Genomic DNA, 7,802 nt, shown 5'->3' with positions numbered 1-7,802 from the left:
GACAACACATGAAACCGTCCCTCTTATTTGTCTCGGCCACACTTAAGAAATAGTGCACGCCATTAATGAACTCTTCGGAGCGCCGATCGGCATTATACATCCAATTACGTGTTACCATCTGCATTAAATATAACATATATATTATGAAAACCATGCACACATATAGTTTCTCATCTTATTGCACAACATGTCTAAGATACATAGTTGATTAATTCAGGAAAGCTTGGCTACAACAAATACAATCGCAACTAGCACTAAAAAAACCAAAACTAAAATGCACTTAAGCAACATAATTAGTTCGCGTCCGATCCCAACTATAATAGATAGATCATTCGCTTGATCAACATCATTGAACACTGCCTCACCACCTTCAGCCTCAACCACCTGTGCAAAATATTTCTTAATGTGTTCAATGTATTCTTCCTCCCAGTACCAACCTGTACATCCGCCGGTACCGTCCCACTGAAATTAAAAGAGAGAATCAAAAGTTTAATTAATATCATTTAAAAAATATGCACATATATAAGCAAATGTCTGGAAATAACTCACATTACGATCCGGACACTTGTAGAATATACGACCCTTGTTTACTCCCTCTTTCGACACTTTGTACTCCATCAAAATCTTCTGCCCACACTTGCCACAAGTAATGAGAGAGAGTTCCGGACGTATCGCTTTTGAACCCGTTGAGAGACCGAAGACCCGGTCACGGTTGCCATCTACTATCCATACTCAATTTTTAAACAATTATAAATTCCACATTTACTAGTAAACATGTATGATACAATGGACAATATGTAGTAATAAAAATAAATCAAGTGATATTAACAAACCAATTAATTTTAACTATCCTACTTTCTAAGATCATAAAAATATACTATAATTCATTCTTGCAAACTACATTAATACTAGGTCAACCATGAAATATGATATATATATATATGGATACTAATTCATGTGAATGATTCAAAATAACAAAGTGGATTTGAGCTAAAAAATGATGGGAACATCACAAGCCAAAAACAACATGAAAAAGACAAGAAAGGCTGAAGTTAGTCACCTCCAAGCACGAAGAGACGATGACGGAGTCGAAGAAGATCAACGATGGGCGTTGGAGATGAAGAACAAATGAAGAACAAGCAAGAAGAAGCTCCAAGAACAACAATGGTGCTCTCGGTTTCAAATGGGCAGAGGGGAGGAGGGAGCCGGCCTATAAACCGGACCTTTAGCACCGGTTCAGGGCAATAACCGGTGCTAAAAGGTCACCATTTAGCACCGGTTTGTGTTACAAACCGGTGCTAAAGGCTTTGCCTCGGCCCGTGGCACTGGCCGGTGCTAAAGGGGACCCTAAGGGTCCCTGCCCCGACAACACCTGTCAGTAGCCGTTGGGCAGGACCCTTTAGCACCGGTTCGTGTTACGAACCGGTGTTAAAGGGGCCTTTAACCCCGGGCCGCAAAAAGACCGAGGTTTTTGGCTATTTTGGGCATCGACCAATGCCTCATTCTGTAGTAGTGTTTACTGTGCCATAAATTAAAGGCCGATCTGCAAATGTCACAATGTACGACAACAATAATGTTGATACGCTATAAATTAATTTGTTAAAATTTCTTAAAGAACTAGATGAATTCCCCGCGCGTTGCTGCGGGATTTTCTTAAAAATAAATTATTATATACATAACATTACTATATGGTATTCAGTCTATTATATATGTATACATATGAATTTGACTTTTATGTATTTTATTGTATTAGATGTAGTAAAAGATAATAGAACAAAAACTAATATTTGGTTACATTATAAAGAAATTAATTGGTGATGAAACAAATAGTGTAGTACATGACATGTATGTTAATAGATTAAATATTTAAAGTATTTCACATGATATAGATGACATTGTCATTTTTTGTAATTAATATGGGATGACATGGGCTTAGTGAGGAATGATGTGGACACCTTGCATGAAGAGATATAACATTTAGTGGGTCACTTAGTGGAGAATAATGTGGACACCTTGCATGAAGAGAGAATTCATCTAGTGGAGTTTAGCTTTATAAAAGTTATAGATGTCATCCCTACTGGCATGTGTGTGCTGTTTCGACTAGTGCCCTAGAGGGATTGCCCATGCACGAAGCTGATCCATTATTTTGTACAAAATAGTGCCTTAAAATTTCCTCATGGTTTTCCTTTGTTTTCCGATTACACTAGTACAGAAAAGCTCAATGGCGGTGTTTGTGTCTAATTTGTTTAGGCGGTTTCCGTTATCACACACCTATGCAAAGAAAACGACCAGCCCGACTCATAAACCGCCTGTGTAAACCAATTATTACAGCCGGCTTTCTTAACAAAACCGCTAGTAAAAATCAGGCATATAGAAATCCTTTTACATCGACTTAACAAAACCACCAGTGGAAATCAGGCATTTACACTCGCGGTTATGTTAAGTCAACTGCCAATGTAAAAGGGTTTCTACAGTCAACTGCCAGTGTTGATACATGCCCTGATCAAGTGATCATGTGATGAAAGTGGAGTGAAAAAAAACCAAATTACCACGTATATCTCGAGAAACAGAAACGGCTATAATAACCGTAGTCGTTTTTATAGCAGGAATAACTGATTCCACATATATACTATACAAAGGGCGTAAGAGCTAGTGCTGCATGAGAATGTTGTTCCTCTACATCTTTGATGGCGGACCGTTGCCAACTTTTTATGCTGCGACATCCATTGTCAAAGGCAGCTATTTTTAGGTGATGTAAAACAAACGAGAAATTTTACGATGGTTGTTGAAAAATGGACGGTCCACGAGAGCCGATCCGACGGCTAAAAAAGCAAAGGAACCAAGAGGAACCAATCGAAGAGGCACCAAGTGCATACTAAACGGTAGGGTCATATGCACTAAGTGTATATTAAAATTGGTGGAAGAAACCCACTAGGATAATTCTATTTTCGAGATTTATTTATGTAATTAAGGGTAGAATGATAAATATATATTAGAAAAATAATATCTCCCTAGTATAGCGATGATCGATTGAATTGAAGTAATATATTGTCACATGTTTTCTCTACCTCCTCGATCTAGCCACTCTCTCTTCTCTCTTATCCGTTCTCACCGTGCTGCGGCGGTGTCGGCTGCCAGGGCAAGGGCGGGTGCAAGGGCAGGGCTGCGGCATCCAGGGCACGCGATCCATCCTCTGCAGTCCCCTGCGAAGGGCGGCACCGCGTACATCCTGTGAAGTCTTCGTTGGAGGCGAGATCTGGCGGGGTCCATGCTCCCATTGGCGGCGGCGGTGGTGGCTGTCCCCGCTGCCGAAGAGTGCGGGCAGCGAGGTGCGCTCAGCCGAGGGCAGGCTGCCGCCGGCGGTGCCGTGCAAGAATGAGGGCAGGCTGCGGCGGCGGCGCACGAGGGGCACGATGTGTGATGGCGAGGCAGCGGTAGGGTGGGCACGGAGAGGCCTGGCCGAGTGCGTGCGGGTACCGGAGCGCATGGGCGTGGGGAGGGGTTGCGGCAGGAGCGATAGGCACAATTACCCTACTAACCTTCCACTCATAAAATTAATTACTACTAATAAATTACTTAGGAACCAAGAGGAACCAATAAGTACCCCCAACCACTGTAAAAGAGCTCCAAACAAAAACACAGAATTTCATGGCCCTTGATAGTATGTAATAATTACGTTGTACGCGCCAGACCCCTTTTTCTCACGCTTTCTTTGGTAAGGCAAACTCTATGTGCAAAACTAATTTTCGTCATGTTGGCCAATTTTATAATTAAAGGAATAATTGCTGGTTGGGAACATTGCTGTGTCTCGGAAAAAAATATAATATAGTTATAAAGACTCTGTAATAACTCACAACTCTCTGGGATGATATTGCATGAAGTTACAATAACCTGGGCCACGCCACCTGTGGAATTTTAATTAAGCTGGCAAAAAATAGATACATCATTAAGCAAGAAGGCACTACTACAGAAATGATTAGTAGCAATGCATACTAGCTTGGTGAGCAATTTTGGTACTTAATTATATTGGGGAGATAAGGAGAAGGATTCACGCATACCAACTTGGTGAGCAATGCATATATAAAGGGAGAGTTGGTCCCCGACCATATTTTATATGCTTTTCTATTTATATAGTTATGTATTCTAGTAACATTTGAACTAATTTATATTTTGCCAGAACATCAAATTTACAGGCACCCCAACATATTATCTTATCGCAATGCCAACTGATATTTTGCCTGCAATGAGTTAATCATAGTTTCAATATTCTTTTAATTGCTAGCGAAGAAGTAAGTACTGCACCGAGTATTTCTAAGGGTGTGTCAAAACCCTCTGTAAGGGCGGCCGAGCCACCCGCCCTTGTCCAAGCGCTCTTACGGCCGGTGGTTCCCTGACCGTCCTTACTAATAGCATTTCCAATGACGGCTGGTGTTTCTAGCCGCCCCTACTAATATATTTATAAGGGCGGCTCAAAACACCACCCTCCTTGCAAATGCAATTCAAATTTCCATTTTTCGAAAAGAATCAAGGAAAGGAAATAAACTAAAGAAATATAGCAAAAACTCACAAAAATGTACCATATTTGGACATGTACTACCGGGTACTATAGTATGCCTACCAAAAAATTATGGAAGAAAAAAAAGTAAATTCTTTGCCAAGTGTCATGGTTTAACACTCGACAAAGACTTACGTTTTCCGAATGCCACAAGCCCGGCCCCCACGTGCGCCGCCCACCCGCAAGCGCCCCGTGCGCCGCTGCCCGTCCGGCCACACGACGCCGCTTACTGCAACAGCCCCGCTCCACCGCTTGCCACCGTACTGCCGGTGGAGGAGGACCCCCGCGCCCAACCTAGGAGGGGTGGGAGGAGGCCAAAGCCGAAGGAGGAGCCCGACGGCCTGCCCGCACCGCGCCTCGTCCTGAACGTCTCTCCCATACCCTGGAGCGCCGCCACCGCGGCTAGCCCAAGAAGGAGAAGGGGAGGAGAAGAGAAGGTCCTGCTCGTGTTGGTGGACGAGAGCACCCGCCCAACACCATCGTCCCTGCCATTGTGCCCAGCCAATGTCGTCGTCCACGGACTCAATTCCTACCAGCTACAAATCTGCAAGGTATCCCCTCAGCCCTTGTTGGAAATTTGATGGAATGATGGTGGTTTTATGTATGGTGGTGGAGGTGGTGGCGTTGTCGTGATAGCGGAGGTGACGGAGGTAGTGGTATTGTCTGGTGGCAGAGGTAGTGGTGTTTTCGTGGTGGTGATGGCGGCGGAGGCACTGCTGCATGATCGGGCATTAGCACCGGTCGGGAAGGGCCTGTTGCCCCGGTTCCCGAGCCGGTGCTGCCCATCCGGGACTAAAGGCCCACCCTTTAGTCCCGGTTCGGCCAACCGGGGCTAAAGGCCCCCCCTTTAACACCGGTTGGTAACACCAACCGGTGGGTCCTGCCAGGGCTGCCACGTTGCAGGACCCTTTAACACCGGTTGGTGTTACCAACCGGTGTTAAAGGGTTTCTTTTTCTTTTTTTTAGTTCACTTCTTCGGTTCTGTTTATTGTTTATATATAATATATAATAATAGGTTTTTCAATACATGTTTTGCTGATACAATAATATATTTATATTACACGCATATTAAGCATATATAAATGAAAATTATAGGCTAAGCTTAATAGTTAAGCTTTGCCTATAATAAAATGAATAGACCACATCAAAAATTAAATAGATATGTAAAAAGCTTTATATATATATAGTTTTATATGTACAAAATTCGTAACACATATATACATAGAGTTTGTTCTCCCAATGTCTACAAACGATACAAATGATCATCGTTGTTTGGTATAAGAGTTTCGTTGCCGTTGAAGTGAAACTCGCCGTTTGGATTGATCACTTGGTCGCGGAGAAATCCTGCTATCGTCTCTTGGATAGCTTTGATTCGGTCTTGTTGTAGGACCTTTTCCCTCAGCCATTCCGTCTTTAATTTGAAATAAATAAAAAAGGTATTAGTTATCTAAGTTATTCAATATAATTCAGGAGATAATGAAAAGAGACATGTAACGTACTCTGAGCGTCTCTGTGGGTGTTTGATTGACTTGTGCCATCATGAATTTGCACACGTAATATGCACATAGATTGTTCCCTCCTTCTTGTCTTAAACACCACTGTACGATGTATATATATATAAAAATATTCATAACCACGACAATAAGAAGGCTAAAAGTTAGCGAAAGTTTGTTAGCTAGTAGAACTTACTTGTGGATGTATTATGTTAAGCGGCGCTTTACATCCACTGAGATGTTCACGGTCAATGAATCTTTCCCAAACCCTATACACAGCCATTGTGGATCGTGAACTAATAATTACAGAGTCATATTATGATATTTTTGTAGCTGAGATCGACATTACGTACCTTTGAATAATGTTTACCATTTGTTGATAATTTTCTTGTGGTTTTCTCATTGAGTCAAAGATTATCAATCGGTTCTTGGGAATTTCAATGACCATGAGTATCCAGTGAAAGCTGTTTACACACACATATATAGGGTCAGTCCTATAATGTAAAATAAAATATGCATGCACTTAATAACTATATAACTCACTCGAAGTTGAAGGGGAAGAGTATTTTTTGTTTTTCTTTTTGGTTTACAAAGAACCTCATAAGATTGGTGCAGATTTCTGTCTCATAATCTGCTGTCCACACTGCCTGCGGAGCCTTGAAAACAATATAAGGGTCAACGAACCCAATACTATTGTCATTTCTCATTCTGAGCTCTCTCATTTGGTGTCTGCATATATACATACAAATCCTAAGTGTGTAAGGATTATATACATGTAATTAAAGAAGTTAGAAGTATAATAAAAAGGAAAAATACTTACAGACAAAAGCAGCTGACAAGAGATTTGTCAAGAGCGTCGAGGTGGCATAATTGGTGCAATTCTTCGAACTGCACGTATATGAGGTCATCTCCACGGAAGTAGTGATGTTGTCTAATACGAACAGAAATCCAATTCTCTCCCCTTTTAGACGCCTCAATGCACCATTTGTTTATTGCAAACATTTGTGTGCCGAGCTCGTGTAAACGCTTAGGGTCGAATAGACTCCTGCCCGGTTCATATCTTGCCCTCCATTGATCAACTACCTCGGCTTTTTCAAATGTATGACATCCAAGAATGGCGGTAATTTCTTCTATATTTAAACCGCTCTGTCCAAAGTAACTCTCAAGCGAGTCTAGCTCAGACAACGCTAAGGATTTCTTCGGCATCAAGTCTTCATTTGAGCCGTATTGATTTGGCACAATCAAAGGGGGCACCGGTTTTGATACTTCTCCGAGCTGTGGGACCCCCTTTCCTACTCTCTTCTTAGTAGGCTATGAAGACTTGACCAGAGACCGCTCATAGTCCGAAAGTGCTGGCTTTTTCTGAGCTTCGCGTTGCTTCTTTTGATGGTCCGCCACCTTCTGCCTCAGTTCCGATGGCTTCACATAAAAGTACGGCTTTTCTGGGTTAAGCCATTTTTTCCTTTCCTCCTTTATTTTATCAAAAAATTGTTGGACCTCAGCTTTAGATGTAGCAATTACCTCCTCTTCACTCTTTTCGTAAGGTAATTTTTCTGGCGTCTTAGCTCTCTTTGCTGAGGCAGCCTTCTTTGGAGGTGGGACCGATGACTTCGGTCCTTCTTGGACGGACCGCTTCTTACTACCTCGCTTTGGAGGCGAGGGGACTGACCGTGCACTCTTTGGAGAGGGCGGTGCAGGCGGTGGAGGGGGTGGGGCCGATCTTTTTGGCGTTGGAGAACGCGGTGGAGGAGTTG

At 42.5% G+C, this 7,802-nt stretch overlaps 1 long non-coding RNA gene across 1 annotated transcript; it reads right to left on the bottom strand.

The window, feature by feature from the left end:
• Positions 2,566–5,260, bottom strand: LOC110429592. Its single transcript, XR_002446690.1, has 2 exons — positions 4,691–5,260; positions 2,566–3,924 (listed from the first exon to the last, which is right to left on the bottom strand). It is a non-coding gene; the product is annotated as an uncharacterized LOC110429592 (long non-coding RNA).

Source organism: Sorghum bicolor, chromosome 8, assembly GCF_000003195.3.
Source record: "Sorghum bicolor cultivar BTx623 chromosome 8, Sorghum_bicolor_NCBIv3, whole genome shotgun sequence".
Taxonomy (NCBI): Eukaryota; Viridiplantae; Streptophyta; class Magnoliopsida; order Poales; family Poaceae; genus Sorghum; species Sorghum bicolor.
This window is presented reverse-complemented; position numbering and strand designations above follow the sequence as displayed.